The following is a 16,904-nucleotide window of genomic DNA, read 5'->3' as shown; positions in this document are numbered from 1 at the left end:
TGAAAGAAAGACAGTAGACTTGGCTGCATTAGTTTGAATGAGGCAAAAAGCAGTCATACAAATTCTCCAAGATGGTAAAATAGTACCCCTGCCTGAGGACTTGGTAGGGTCCAGAGTGCTCTGGTTGGATGTATGGGAGTGTATCACTTTCAGGAAGAGAACACAAAATGTGAGGAACAAATAAGAAAGAAAAAAAAGTGGAGAATTTACTCATCAAAAAAGAAGCAACAATATGCCACTGGGCTTTGATGATTAGAGTATACGCGATTTGTGTAAAGAAGGAGGAAACATTGGTTTTAATGTTCTATACTGAGTTTATGAATACTAGTTTGGTTTTTACACTATGACACAAAGGAAAGAGCCTGGACAAGCATGGGTTTTATGTCAGAAGTTAGACTTTACAAAGTTGTAAATAAAGGAACATGAAAAATGGTGGGCGGTGTGGCACACACCTTCAATCCCAGCTCTCGGAAGGCAGAGGCAGGGGCATATCTGTGAGTGGGAGACCTGCTTGGTCTGCAAAGTGAGTTCAAAACAACCAGAGTGATCCTGTCTTGAAAAATACCAGACCAAACGAAAACTACAAGAAGCTAACTTGTGAGTGTACAGAAAACAAACTGAAAGTGGTTAGTGACTTTTAATCTCCAAATATTAGTGAGAATCCAGTTTTCTTTTCCCTTTCTTGATATCTAATACAGTACTTGGTCCTGTTTCAAACCTGCTGCTCTGCTACTCTCACGGCCCTGATATCTCTAAACCTTCTTCTTTTCTTGTTCTTCTGCTTTTCCTACTCATGGAAGAACCCCTGTTCTCAGAGAGACATGTTTCTGATTTCTCATGCTTTTGACCAAAAAGAGCAAATGAAAGTATCAGAAAAACAGCATAATTGTTTGCCTTGTATAATATATGTCAGTATTTAGAGGCCACACATACAAATGTTCTCTTTTTTTGGAATTTATTTTGCTTTATTTGGGTTGCACTTGATACAACTGTAAGGCTATTTTCATTGAAATTTCAAAAGGAAAACAATAAAGATTGAACAGGTTTTTGGAAATACACAGCCGTTAGGTCTCTTATATCTGTGACCCCAAAGAAACTTGAATTTCTTTTTGACTGGGTACAAAATATCGTATATTGCTGTTTAAAAATATAAGAAAGCTGTGATGTAAAGCATAATTTTAGTAGAGGTTTGAGTAGAATATTCACATATAAATAAATACACATTAAAATGAGTGAATATGGACAATTATAATGAAGAAGTACAAATGTGTTGTTATCCTATATCCAATAGAACTGAGTGGGTAATTTTTTGTTTTCATCTACTCCAAAAGAACCAGCAATTATTGTGAATGTAAGGAATAAACTGAGATTTAATGTGAAAAAAAAAGTATCAGAAAAAGACTGTTAAGTTCTGGGGTAGCTGTCTAAATGTACACATATACTAGTAAACATAAAATACTTTATGTGGAACATTAGAGGTGACAGAAGTAAATATTATTTATTTTTCGTGACTGCGTTTCTCTGTAGTTTTGGAGCCTGTCCTGGAACCAGCTCTTGTAGACCAGGCTGACCTCGAACTCACAGTGATAGGCCTGCTTCTGCCTCCTGAGTGCTGGGATTAAAGGTGTGTGCCCCCACCACCCATCCTGACAGAGTAATGTTTGACTTCCTTATGGATGTATAATCATGAGTACAGAGAAGGCTTCTCTGATTGATTGGGATTGAGTACAACTTCAAGCTGGGACCTTATATAGTCATTTACACAGTTGGTGCTACAATTTAATCCATCTTTTAACTGGAAAGAATAAATATTACACTGAGTTTGAAGTTGGGATAGTAAAATGAGTTAAAATAAGTGATTTGAAAAATAAAACAATCACTGCTACATTTAAAGGAATGTTGTTTAATCTATTTCATTATCTGAACATAGAGTGTTCAAAGTTTGGCTCTTCTCAAAACAGTTGAATTTATTTTTTATTAGCATTTAATATTATTTTGGTTTACTCTTTCTAGTTCTTCTTTGAGAGATGGAAAATCTTTAAGTTGGCAGAAGAGAGCTGTTAGAATCTGGGAATCCCCTGTGCGGATATCTGAATCCTAAAGGAGGTTCTACACAGCTTTTAAAAAGTAACTCTTTTTCTATTCCCCTCCACTATCCAAGGTTTGACAATGTAGCACATACAGGTCAAATGAGTCTTCTATGACCTTTTACATTTATGTATTTTTGAGATCACATGTTCCTAATTGTCTTTATATTAATTGCTTTACTCACTGCCTGATGCTAGAGTTTCCCCATCTAAGCTTTCTCTGGGCATACAGTCAGTCATTTCTGATGTTTCTGTTTTACACTGATTTTTGTTCTCTTTATTTTGTCCCTTTCCTTGGTAAATCCCACTGTATTCAATTGTGTTAGCATCATGGAAACTGCTGTGGAAGAAGCTCTCTTAGTTCCAGAAGTCTCGGAGGCACCACAGATTTCATTCGATTTAAAGTATCACATGGAGGGCAGTCACAGCCTCTGCCAGGCACGGGGCAGAAAGCTGATCCTACTCCTTGCCACGAAGCTTTTCCCTCCCCATCTCTACTGCAGTTTCCAAAAACAGATCTCCACAGGCTGCAGAAAGAATTTGGAGAGAGGATTGAAAAATGATCCTCTTCATTCTATTAATATATATGAGGTGTCTTAATTATCAGCTCTTAAAAATCGCAAGGTGATTTGCTTTTTTGGAATTAAACAGGATGTTGGTGTTTATGTCTATAATTCAGTTTGCTGAGCAGTCAAACTTTCCTACCAAATATTGATATATTAAAAAAAATCCATCAATGATGGTTTTTTTTTCAACCCCAAATATGTACCTAGCTCTGGGCTAGAGACTTAGTATAAGGGAAATATAAACATTCTAAGGCTCAAACCTGATACACTAAATTCAAAAATTTAAAGGAGAAGGCAAAATTTGCCCAATTGAAAAATGACAGAATGGATGAGGTGAAGGAGTGTTACCACACCAGTTGTGATGAGTATAGAATTTCAAAGCACACAGTGTAAATTAGCTTGCAAAACAGACTTGAAACAGTGGCTAGGAAAAAGGACACAGAACTGCACACACATGTACACAGGTATTTCTACATATACTTCCCCCACCATATTACTAGAAAGAATGTAGCAATTGTGTCACACGCAGACAGACAGACACACACAGAGTGAGAGTGGGAGCAAAAGTGAGAAGGAATGAGAGAAAGAGACAGTTGAGCTAATGAAAAGTTACCAGCTCTTCCAAAATCTGTCAGATAATTGGGCTCTTGTCCCCTTGTCCCCTAATACTAGTCATTTTAGCATGCTCAGATCAGAATCCTAGGAGCTTGATGCAATACTAGTAATGACACTTAAAGTGTAAATAATGCAATATATGCATGCACTGAAACATTCCATCAATATAAATTTTATAACTAGTATATCAGCTAAAACTAATTGAAAACTTAAACAATCCTCTGAGCCCAAGAGTCAAACCCGTTTGCACATAGGTATAGGACTGCAACTTTGTGAGTTTCGCTTTCGGGTGCAGTGCTAGTTTTCAAGGTCAATTTCAGATAACTGTACTTCATGCTTCTGGCAAGTTGAAAGGGAAAAATATTCATTTGAAAATGAGCTCAGAACACTCTGTTCTTCTTTTCAAAAGTCCATTCTCAAAGGAAACTGGTTTTTCAGATTCTAAAAAAAATTAGGATTTACCAAAGCATAACAATGACCTGGGCAAAACAGAACTACCCAACTGCACACCCCTCTAATTTTCTTGTTTCATCTGAATGCACGTGCGCATGGAAAACACTTAGGAAGGTGAACGTCTGTTGCAGGGGCCTATTTAAAGCCTGAGAGCGCATCATATAATTTTGGAATGGTTACCATCATACCATCATCTCAATGAGACCAGGAAGTAGGAATGTAAAATATTCTAAGATACCAGAAGTTTCTGTGAATGACTATGTTGTTATATGTAAGTAGGGTTAACTGGCTATAAGTGGTTATTGTAAGTTATGGAGCTATAAATAAAACTTTAAGTATAATGACATACTAAAAGAAAGATAAATTGAAATAATGTTAAATAATCAGTCAAAAATAGAGGAAGCAGAAATGTTGGAAAACGAAAGAACAAGAGGAAGAAATATAACATGATACAAACATGATAGATATTTAAAGAGCTGTAACAGTTATCACTGTGAATATAAGTGATCTCTGTGTTCATTGAAGATTCATTGACAAAGCAGTTTAGAAGGCCAAAATGGATGCTTTCTATAAGGAATTCACTTTAAGCCTGGCAGTGGTGGCGCACGTCTTTAATCCCAGCGCTTGGAAGGCAGAAGCAGGATCCCTGTGAATTTAAGGCTAGCCTGGTCTATGAAATGAGTTCCAGGACAGCCAGGACTATACTGAGAAACCTTGTCTTGAAAAACAGAAAGGAAGGAAGGAAGGAAGGAAGGAAGGAAGGAAGGAAGGAAGGAAGGAAGGAAGGGCAATTATAAGGTGTCCCATAATTCATCACTGTTAGTAATTAATTAACATATGCTAACAGAAAACCTTTGGAAAAAAGAATTTAGGGCATCACTGAGCAAAACAAACAAACAAACAAACAAAAAAACAAAGAAAGCATAATTTCTTTCTGCTTTCATTTTGTTATCTGCTCTGGAATTGTAACTGAGTTCCTCATAGTTGACGCTGCTGTGGAAGGATCCAGGACTCAGGGGTGTTGTCTTCCTATTCTTTAAGTTGAAGTAGTGTTTGAACAGGGATGGATAGAGGCTGGAGTTTGCTATGATTACTCTCAACTGGACTTGTTAGTAGTGTACCTCATTAGCAGAGAGCCTAGCCAGTGCACAGAGGGCCTGAGGCTTGTGGCACCACAGAAAAGATTTAAATATAACAACATCTTCAGTAATCAGGAGAATGACAGAAAAGGATTAAAAAATAAAATACACAAAAGAAAAACCATAGAGAAATAATATTTTTAAAAGGGAAAACGATTTCCCCAGCCGAGGTGACTAGAAAAGCAAAAGAAGGCGGATGATCATGGCGTATGCTGAGCACTGCTTCACTGTGTTGCTTCTTAGGGTTTGCCATTGAGATTCATATTCTTTCTGTTTCAGAACTTGCCAAGTATCCAGCATAAAGGAGGGTGGCGAAAGTTAGCTAAGCTTCGTTTCAGCTGGGTTGCACCAGGCAGAGATTCTCTCGGGAGGTTATTAGGCTGTGCAAACCAAGGACAGCACAAAGCAGTGTTGCAGACCCCCAGATACTCTTGCGGCTTTCGTGGGGCATGGAACTGTGTTGGGAGTGGGGCCTTTTGAATCTTAGGATCCGCCACTCTCGATTCTGGTTTTCCTGCACACGGTACATCCTAGAAACCTTTAGTTGTGTCCCTAGACCCAGAGGGCAGGCTCCCTGACTGACTGACTCTACCGCCCTCTACATCACAGCTTGCATTGCCTACAGCACAGAATTCTCAGCCAGTTCGTGCTAGCGACATTCCCAGAGCCAAGGGCGTCTCACGCGGCAGTCTACCAACCGCTGATGCCGGACTGCAGTGTTCTGGAGATGGGAATATGCGGAGGTTTCCACCCTCGGTGCAGTACAAATGATCGTACCATTCCTGAGATGGTTCCTAGCATCGGTTCCCCTAAATTTCTCTGGGACATGTACCGTACTCCTTTTCTAAAGATCAGGAGCTGCATGACGCCAAGTCGCTTAGCTCTTTAAGAAGCATGACTACGCAATGCCAGCTACTGCACTAGCAGGGCAGTTGAGAGAGACCTGTTCTGTTAGCGTTTTACTTCTGCCAATTGGAGTAGATTTCCCCTTCTTAACCAGGGTGCCCCAAGACAAGGCCTGGGGCACTCTCTTTCTCTTGCTTTGTTGTGTCCCGGAACTTAGGATTTCACTAGGTCTCCTTGTCTCTGTTGCTGAATTCAGATCTCCACATGCAGCCGTTCCACTGGTTCAGTTTTGTGGAAGAGAAGGAGTGTCGGCATCCAGGCATCTGTGCTGGCCTGTCCTTGAGGTCCGGACAGGACACGACCTCAGCTGCAGCCACCTTCTGGGCACCTTCGCTACATTTCCTTTTAAAAGGAATGATGCTTTCTAATTCATTCTCCAAGAACCAACTTTTTGTTTCATTGATTCTTTGGACTGTTTTCTGTGTTTCTAATTCATTCTCCTGCCTCGAGATTGCCCGTGTTGGCATCAGCTTCGAACCTTGGCCCAGAAAATTCCCAGCGCGCCTATGTTGACCTCAGCTTAGCCTCACATTAGGTACACAGGCCACAGGCCATCTTAATCTTGTGGTCAACCTGGAGTGTTTTTTCTTGCTGGTCAATGACAGGCTGGTCTCTGAAACCCAGTCTCCGTGGGGCGGCTTCGGCTCCCACTGTGGACTTGTGACGAAGACAAGCTGTTTGAAGAAATGGAAAATGAGGGAAGCTTCCACGCACCCAGTTTCTAGTTCTTTCTACGGCAACAAATTACAAGCATAGTGGCTTTGTGTGGTTTTACTACCTGACAGTTGTTGGCCCTGACTTGTGCTAGTCATTCTGGGTTAGGTCAGGGTGTCACCAAGAATAAGCTCCTTTGGGGGTGCTCTGGTGTAAGTGTTGCACTTACATATAAAATCATTTTTAGTGCAAACAATTTTGTGAACTAAAAACCACTTGGGGGTATTTGAACACTTAGAAGAAAAGAAAGGAAGGAAGGAAGGAAGGAAGAAAAAAGAAAGAAAGAAAGAAAGAAAGAAAGAAAGAAAGAAAGAAAGAAAGAAAGAGAAAAATGCACTCCAGAGTTGCTTGCAGGCAGATTTTATGGAGGCATTTTTTTCAGTTGAGAGTTGCCTGTGTTGACTTGTGACCTTTTCCTTCCCAAGTGGCTGTTGTCTTTCAAGTGTCTTCCACACCAACTCCTCTGCTGCCTTTTTCCATTTAAGGAATTTTCTGAAGTCAGAGCCCGCTGAGGTAATCCAGGATCCATCTGTTCAGTAACCTTAGTTCTCCTCTACACAGGGTATCCTCGGGGGCAGGATGGTCTGTTTGCCACCACCTGTACAGTACGCAGAGCCGAGTGCAAACCCTCCTTTAGGGGACAGCTGTCCCTTAGACAGGTTAGTCAGGTTGTGGAAATCTGGCCTCAGGGCAGGGCCTCCCTGGCTCTGGGGGAGACAGTGCAGAAGTCAGTTCAAAAACAGAGTGGTAGAAACCAGGAGACTTGAGGGACTGTTGGAGGGAGATTAAAGACAAGGACCTTGCTATAGAGTACCACCAAGTGGTGAAAAATGCCTAAGAGAGAAACAGCCAAGGCCAAGGAATATGCTAGGTCACTGGCCACCTATGCCTTGTTTTCGGTGCCTTGGAGACAGACTGTGGTTTTGTTCTTGTTTTTGAGACAGGGTTTCACTGTGTAGCCCTGGCTGGTCACTCTGTAGACCAGGCTGGCCTCAAACTTACAGAGATCCACCTGCCTTTGCTTTCTGAGTGCTGGGATCAAAGTGGGGAGAGCAGGCCGAGAAAACTATGAGAAACAAGCCAAAAAAAGCACTCCTCCACGGTTTCTGCATCAGCTCCTGCTTCTAGGTTCCTACGTTGAGTTCCTGCCCCGACCTCTCTAAATGACGGACTACAGGCTGCAAGATGAAATAAACCTTTCCTACCCAGGCTGATTTTGGTCATGGTGTTTTAGCACATGAATAGAAACCCTTACTGAGACAGCCATCTTTCTCCATGAGAAAAGCTTTTTAGATTCATGCAGGTGCCCAATACCCCATGTGTCTAGAGGCCATTTATGGGACAGCAGAGCAATAGACCACTCCATTACACAGAAAATTCTGTTGGGCATTGCTGTTCTTAAGTCAGCAGATAATAGCATCTGTATAAAGAATGGTAAATGAGATTTAATGATCTATTTTATTTCTTTCAGATTCACTTTTATTTTCTTTTTTCCTCCTCACACACAGAACTTCTCCACACACATTTTCTGAAGCTATAAAGTTAGCTGCTGTTGGCAAGGAACTATTTTATCTCTAACACTTTGCTGCTACTGGACGGTGGTGGCTCACACCCTTAATTCCAGCACTTGAGAGGCAGGGAGAGTCGGATCTCTATGAGTCTGAGGCCAGCGTGGTCTATAGAGCGAGTTCATAGCCAGGTTACACAGAGAAACCTTGTGTTGAAAAATGGAAAAAAGAAATACTGTGGGGTACTCAGTCCTAAATGGGGCATTTATATCACTCTCCTAGCATCCAAAGCTCAGGGACAACTTTCAAGGAGGAGACAGAAGGTTCATAAGGGCTAAAGGTTAGGGAGGACTGCTGAAAGGCAGTGTCTTCTGGACATGACAGTGTTTCTACACTCATCAACTCAACTCATAATGGTTGCGATTGCCCCACCAGATCAGAACAGTATGAAACCTGTCAAAATTCCAACATGGATGGTGGACGGAACACAGGAAACTCTTGGAAGTTGGCAGTTGCTCAGGAAAAGAAGGGCAGCTGTTCGCAAGGATGTGACAACTTGTCAGTTGTCCGTGCCTCAGTGGATGGTCCTGCTCCTGTCCACATACACGTAGCTTTGATGGATATAGCGAATTAGAAATATAGGGCGTAATGTTGGCAAAAGAGATATGGAGGAAGAGATTGGGATGGAGTAGGAGAGGGGGGGTGAGGATGGATGCTTTAAAAATATACTGTATACATATAAGAAACTCTCAGCTTGGTGGTAGTGGTACACACCTTTAATCCCAGAACTCTGAAGGCAGTGACAGGAAGATCTCTGTGAGTTTGAGGCCACCTTGGTCTACAGAGTGAGTTTCAGGACAACCAGAGCTGTTACACAGAGAAACCCTGTCTCAAAGTACCCCCCCCACAAAAAAAAATACATTCTCAAAAAATGAGTAAAATATACTTTAGAAACTTTGTCTACAGATATAATTGACTTTTTGGGGAAAATCCCAAAGCAACAATAAAAATCCCCTGGAACTAAAGAATTGTCAGATGAATAAATATAAGTCAATCGCTATTTTTTCTATGTCACTTAAAATAGAAATTGAAATGTGAAATTCAAAGTATACCATTGTTACATTAGTATCCCCCAAAGGGTAATATTTCAGCTTCAGTTAAAAATGCATAAAATATCTAAAGAAAAGTATCAAACTCTGATAAGTCAAAGATCTAAATAAACATATTTCTAGAAATTTGTAGTATTTTGGTATAACTGTAAGAAACAGGAGAAAACAGAATCAGAAGACGAACCAGGGACCAAGAATGACCTTCATAGGCATGATTTCTATGACCTACTTCCTTCAGCTAGCTCCTGTCTCCTAGAGGTTTATCTGCCTCTGCAAATAGTACCATCAATTAGTTCATCAAAAGTTCAACAGACGAGCTTGTGGGGACATTTCATATTCAAACCAAAATACCAACAAGCTTCCTAAATTACTTTATGTATACTAATTAACACTTGGAAGCTAGTAAGACAAAGGACACAGAATAACCAACACAACATTTGAAAGAACAAGGTCAGAACAAAGACACTACTGGGTTAAATTTTGCCATAAAGCTCTATCAGTCCAGGCAATGATGACTGAAAATATTACTTAACCAAAAAGCAAAAACAGAAACCACAGAACAGATACCCAAGTAATTCCCACACAAAAGTCAGCCTAAACTCAGTGAATGAATCCCTGAGAACAGAGCAATGATAACATAGTGGGAAAATACTGCATTTTCAGAAGAACTAACATCCCTATATAAAACATAATATAGACATTGATCTATATATTTTTTCCAGAAGCAACGTAAATTATAATCCTGTAAAGTACAAAACTGTAAAACTTACAGAATATAGCACAAGAAACTATGTAGGTAAACTTTAATATTTAATAATTTAGATATAAGATAAGGTACAGTTCATAAAAGGAAAACATGCTACGTTGTATTTCATTAAGATTAAAAAACCCATTTTGCAAAAGTTAAGATGAGATGATTGAAAAGGCTATGCAGTATATGATCACAATTACATGAAGACAAAATGTTACAAAGAGTAAAATTAGCCAATAATTCAGAAACTACACTCACTAAGTCTCACCAGCATAACTGCCTAAAAATGAGCTGAACAGAATAACAACAATAGACAAGTTAACTTCATAAAGAACTCCAGGCAGCTAAGGAATGCTGAAAGTGGGAGAAATAGCCTTTCCCAGGAAAGAGCACACCAACTAGTTATCCAATACAAATTAATTAGCTTGGAAAATATACATAAAAGTGATATTATACAGACCGAGTGTAGTCTGTATGTATATGTGTATTCAATAAGAATTACTGCAAAAACGGCCACAAAGTTGAAGTAGAGTGGGGAGAGGTTATGTAGAAGCATTTGGAGTTGGGAAAAAGGAAGGGGGAAAATTTCAAAAATGTCTGGTTACTGGGGGTTTCAGGGAAGAAGTGAGGGTGAATTGAAGCAGAAAATAGGATTTATGAGACAGCTAACTTATGAGTATGATACTACAATGTTTGCTATAGGAATTATAAGTGTTCCAAATCCATAGATTACAAAGGGTGATTCCCAATGTAAATTATGAGCCTTAGTTCACAATATTGCGTGATAGTTTTTCTGTGAATTGTAACAAATACCCCACAATAATGCAAGATAGTGATGATAGGGAAAAACTGAAAGAGGTACAGAGGGATGCATAAGAGTTCTCTGTATTTTTCTGCTAATCATTTTACTGTGATAAAAAATCACATAAAATTTATCCATGTATCTTCTCATTTCTTATAAAGATAATAAATCGCTATTAAATATGCCTGATAAATAACTCATTTATCTTTGTCTTTCCAAAAAGTGTCATAATAGCAAAGAGTTGTTGGGTCCAATAGCAGCTCCAGCACTTGGGAGACAGAGGCAGTAGGACTGAAGGGTAGAGGACAGTGCCGAAACATCAGGAAAACCAGATAAAAATAAGTCAGATGTGATGTCTTTAAAGCATAGTAGAACATCATGGAATGACACAGAAAACCCACAAATGCATATAATAAAGAAGTCAATCTGAACAAGTTATGTGCTGTATGTTGTGAAAAAGCTAAAAAAAAGTAAAAGGAAAAACTATTTATATTGGATTCCAACTCTACAATGTTTTAGAAAGAGCAATTATAGTACAAACATCAGGAGATTGATCATGTGATTTGGAAGGAGACAGAGAAATATGTGGGACAGGGTGGATTATGAGGTTAATGAAAGTATTGTACATGATACTATATTGGTAAATAACCTATCACTTTGCATTTGCTGAAATATTAGGAATGAACAATACCAGGAATGGATGCTGGTGTAAACTGCAGACTTTATATGATAAGGATATGTCAGAGTTAACCAGTGTACCCATAATGTTGCTGATTAGGGGACAGAGATAAAGAAAAACTCTACTTTTCATTTTGATATTTCCGTAAGTTAAGCCTTTAAAAAAACTAAATCTGAATGTATGTGTATAATGCTAGCAAGGTACTACATGAGTTAATTTAGTATAATCAATGCCAATAAATAAATATTTTTAAAGCTCCATATACTTAGAATTGTGATGAGCTCAGATATATCAATAAAATTAACACTTTTTAACTTTTCATTATTGATTCCCTGCAAGAATATTTAACTATGGAAATAAAAGGAAAGGAGAAAATAAGCAATAAATAACTCTGAGCTGTCCTTTTCTCTGGGTTCTGTATCCACAGATAAAGACAGAGATTGAAAATATTTGGAAATAATAATCCTAGTATTAAACATGTAAGATTTTTTTTATCATCATTCTATGATTCATGCCGTATAACAATGTTGTATCTAGCATTTACATTGTATGGAATATTATAAATAAACTGGGGTGATTTTAGGTATATGGAAATGATGACTTCTGCATGATCTCTCTCATCTATAGAAATTTTTTGTGTGTGTGAATGTTTTGCCTGCATCTACATATGCTGTGGGACAATAGTCTTTTATCCTGTCACTTGTATTACTTTTGATAAAACGCTATATTCTGTCAATTATGTTTTAAATGAATGCTGGTTGGCCAGTAGCCAGGCAAGAAGTATACGTGGGACAACCAGGCAAGAAGTAGAGGTGGGGCAAGGACAACAGGAGAATCCTGGGAACAGGAAAGATTTAGTCTGAAGTCCTCACCGAGACACAAAGGAAGCCAGACACACAGCAAGCAAGATGTGACTGCCTTGCTTAATAAAGGTACCAAGCCACGTGTCTAACACACACACACATACACAAGTATTATGGGCTAATATAAGTTATAAGAGTTAATAAGAAGCCTGAGCTAATAGGCCAATCAGTTTATAATTAATGTAGGCCTCTGTGTGTTTCTTTGGGGCTAAGGGGCTGTGGGACCAGGAGGGACAGAAACCTCAGTCAACATATATATGTGCACCATGTACAAGCAGTGCCTGTGGAGGCCAGAAGAGGGAGCCTGATTCTCCAGAACTGGAGTTACAATGGCCTCCATGCGGGTGCGAGGAACGGAACCTCAGTTCTCTGGAAGAGTAGCAAGTGCTCTTAACTACTGAACCATCTCCCTAGCTCCTGTGTAGATTTTTTTTTTTTCCAATATAGAGTTTCTCTGTAGCTTTGGAGCCTGTCCCAGAAGTCACTCTGCAGACCAAACTGGCCTTGAACTCAGAGATCGGCCTGCCTCTGCCTCCCAAGTGCTGGGATTGAAGGAGTGCATCACCACAACCCAGAGTGTATAGAATATTTTACTTTGATTTCATAGAAGGAAAAATAATGGTTCTCAGAGGTGGGAGAAGATCAGGACATACTGACCAAACAATGTTAGGTAACATAACTGTGATAGGCATAAGTAGTTCCAACATATTACTGTAAAATAGGTGGTTATAGACAATAGAAAGGGATATTTCAAAGATTAGAAAAAATGGATTTTGAAAGTTTTCATTATTAAGAAATGATAAATATTTAAGGTGATAGTTTTATTAAAATTGATTTACATATTAAACAATTTATACCTGTATTCAATCATTATGCCTTATGCCATGAATATGCATAAAATTTATTATTTAAGTTAAAAATATTTGAGAAATACATAAGATATATGCACATAACTGTGCCCTTTTCTATCTGTGGATTTTTGGTGTCTGACAGGGGTTATGGAAGCAATGACACATGTAAACTGGGTGAAGGAGGGCTACTACTTTCAAGTTTCTTCCAGTAGCAGCAGGGCTTTTAATAATTTACTTGTCAGTTTACTACCCACGAGGCCACAATCCATCTGCATCATTGTATGTACATTTCACAGACTCCATTGCTGGCACTATTGAGATCATGCCCAGAGAGTAAAGAATAGGATCAATAAAATGGCTTAGCAGGTAAAGTCACTTGCCACAAAAGCCTGATGATTTGGGCTCAATCCCTTTAATCCATATAAAAATCCTGATGCAGTTCCCAATGAGAGGGGAAGCAGAGACAGAACACGTACTTAGAAGCTTGCGGGCTCACTAGCCTCGCATATGCAGCATGATAGAAATGACAGAGAAACTACATAGACAAGGTGGAAGGAGACAACCCCTGAAAACTGTCCTCTGACCTACACATTCAGGCCATGTCACAGTCCAGTATATAAATGATTGCATGATGGTGTGACTGACTAGGAGCTGCAGCTTAATGGTACTGCCCAGCATATCAAAAGGGTGTCATATCATTTATCATCGGTCTGGTCAAGGTTGGAAGCAGTTTCTACTAAAGGTGTGTCTATTTTGTGTTAGTTTGAAATCATAGTCTGAAGAATTGTAAACTTGGGACTCTGCATCCAGTAGTAAGCAGTGAAATGAGAGTAGGAACTATACGATTCCGTAGATGTCCTTTCTCTGCTCGCCTGAAGATCAAAACCGAGAAAAAGCACTCCGAAAGGGAATGGCAACATGACATGTAGATAAAGAACATGGATGCAATGAAATATGGGTTAATTGAATTGGACGGGCCTGGAGATTCTGGCTAACTGAATTTTCTGTTCACCTGCAATTTAAATAGAAAAGTGTGTTGGTTTCTTAATTGAGGTAAATAGTACTATGATGTCTAAATCCAATTTCCATTGACTGTAAATACCCCCTTCAACCAAATTGACTCCTCCTTTGATGTCTTAGTTTAAGCCGAGTGTCTGGGTTATTATTCTGAATTAATAGCAATCATTGCCCTGAGATGATGACTGAGAATATGAAAGACAGGAGGTATATTTTAAAAAATCTTTTAATTGAATAAATCTCTCTTTTGATGTTATGTGTTTCCTTCTATTTTTCTATTAAATCTTTGTTAGTCCAAGACCAGCATCAAGTCTGTAGTCTGAGCAGATCAGATTTATTGACTCAATACATTGAGGAGGGGCAGTCAAGCAGCTGCCAACTGATCGTTGATTTACCAAAAAAAAAAAAAAAAAGTGTAACATTAAGATTTTAAGATTCTGAGGGGATCATAAAGAAGAATTGGTGATTTCTGGGATGTTTTCTGGAGTGGTATCAGAGAAAGGGGAATTAACTTTGGCTTGGATTTTGTTACGAGGTGAGGGTGGCTTAACTTCTGGGTATCCTTAACACTAAATGCCGATAGCAAAGCAGAGCTGGGCATCATTGGTAGAAAAGCAGTAATCACTTGGGGGAGGATGGGTTCTTATAACATTTTACAACTGCTCCGTGACCCTGGGAGAAACAGTGTTTTCTGTTAACTTTGCAGCTGGCTTTATCTGTCTGTCCTCCCACCCTGATTAATGGCAGGACTGCTTAGCCTCACTCCATACTGACTTTCACTCTTTCAGTTCCGGGGAACTTTTGTCTCTCTGCAGCCTAAATGTTTAATGCAACAAAATATTTTGGCCAATTAAAGATTCATGAAAGATATGTTTTTATTAATTCAATCTACCGTAACTGTACTGGTAAACTGCTGAAGAGAAGCTATTCCTTAATCTCTGAACCTCTGTTTCTTTAGTTGCCAAATAAAGATAACACTCTTTATCTTAGCTGACTAGGATGAGACTGACTCCAATGTGATTTAGAATGTCAAAGTGGTTTTGCAATATTCTGAGTATTATAACAATACGAAATAGCAGTATTATTATTATTTATATTATATGTTCTTGCCCAACAAATCATACAATTCAAGACAGTGTAGTTGAGGCTCAGGCATCTAAGTACACTCAGGAAATAAGGAGAAATAACTAATGTGTCTTAGATAGACTTTAACTATCTTATGCATGTATTCAGGTTAAAGCTCAGTGGATACCAGTCCTCACAAAAGAATACTTTAGAGAAACGGCAGTTTTAAGATTAATGGCAATTAAGACTGACCTGGGCTAAAACCATGCTGCCTACCAAGGCTTTATTTTATCTTGAAACCTTTGTATGATTTGGCAAAATTTGCTTACACATATGTGTTATATTTGAAATTCATTTAAATCACATGAAAATTGCTTCATGATCCTTCTTCTGGGCTGAAAGTGAATGAAATGGGAAATTACTTTGGAAGTCTCCCTATGGGAAGATGGAGAATATGTGGTGTGCTTAAAAGCACTGAAAAAATGTGCGTGAAGTTGCCAGAACAGAGACTATCGTTTTGCTCTGGGACTCTCAATTAGTTCCTCTACATAGGCATGAATGACAAAGATATTTAGGTAAATGGTAGATACATGTATGACCATGTACCTCTAAGGTGACAACTAAGTGCAACATAACCATCATAATCTGTGCATGTTTGTAGTATGATATCCACACAGTATGGTATGTGATTGCCTTGCCATATACTTATCAGAATATTTTTAATTCTTTAAGTGAACTTATGGGGAAAACTACATGTGCTACATATTGTTTTATTAGAAAGGTATACTGTTTTATGTATGTGGGGAGATGCACGCCCCAGAGCATTTTGAAGATCTGAGGACAACTTGTGGAAATCTGTATTCTCCTTCCATCATGGGAACCCATGTCATCAGGTTTGACAGAAAGTACCTTAAAGTGTTAAATGATCCATGTCATTGATCCAGAGGGATAGACCGTTAGTAGGTTATTTGGTAGCTCTTCAATAGAGTCACTTTAAGAATAAAATATTTTGTTATATCTATTTCCTCTTTTGTAGCAGTACTCCATTCTTTCATAGAGAATAAAAAAAAAAGGTATACTGAAGACCAAAAAGAGTTGAAAGCAAAAGGAAGAAATTGCTACTCAAAACAAAGCTTATATTGAGTTTCTAGCCTTTCAGAAATTGAGTGGAAATGAAATTATTTCCATTTTAAGAAGTTTCTCATATAAACCAGAAGATAGATTGAACATGTCTTTGGAAGGCTGTAGCAGCAGGCCCTTGTTCGTCCTGGCCACTCAGACGCGAAATAATCACACAGAAACTGTATTATTTAAAACACTGCCCTTGAGCTCTAGCTTCTTATTGGATAACTCTTACATATTAATTTAACCTATCTTCATTTATCTGTGTATTGTTATGTGGCAGTGGCTTACTGGCTAAAGTTCTGGCATCCATTTCCGGCCCAGGCTACATGACTTCTCTCTACTCCGCCTCCTTTCTCCCAGCAGAGGGCAACAATTAGAAAAGAGTCTGTAAACTGTTTTGCAGTATTGCCCAAGGAGAAATCATTTGTTATTGATGAAGTGATTTGTAGCGTGTGATTTATAATAAAAGAAATATTCTCCATTGGAACAAAGCAATTGCTGTGGAATTCATCCAGGTTCTTTAACCAATCAGATGCAATTTACATCTCTGCAGGCGCAGACACTCTTTATTTTTTTTTATTTTTATTTTTTTTAAAATATAATTTTTTATTGAAAAAAAAAAAAAGATTTCCGCCTCCTCCCCGCCTCCCATTT

The 16,904-nt window shown here is 38.7% G+C and overlaps 1 protein-coding gene across 1 annotated transcript in view; it reads right to left on the bottom strand.

The window, feature by feature from the left end:
• Positions 1–16,904, bottom strand: part of Il1rapl2 (interleukin 1 receptor accessory protein like 2) — a 634,164-nt gene that overhangs the window by 27,794 nt on the left and 589,466 nt on the right. The gene's annotated exons all lie outside the window — the stretch shown is intronic.

The sequence above is a fragment of the Alexandromys fortis genome, unplaced genomic scaffold (assembly GCF_014885135.2).
Source record: "Alexandromys fortis isolate MF-2015 unplaced genomic scaffold, M_Fortis_MF-2015_v1.1 scaffold_205, whole genome shotgun sequence".
Taxonomy (NCBI): Eukaryota; Metazoa; Chordata; class Mammalia; order Rodentia; family Cricetidae; genus Alexandromys; species Alexandromys fortis.
The sequence above is the reverse complement of the archived record's forward strand: the minus strand, read 5'-3'. Positions and strand labels throughout refer to the sequence as shown.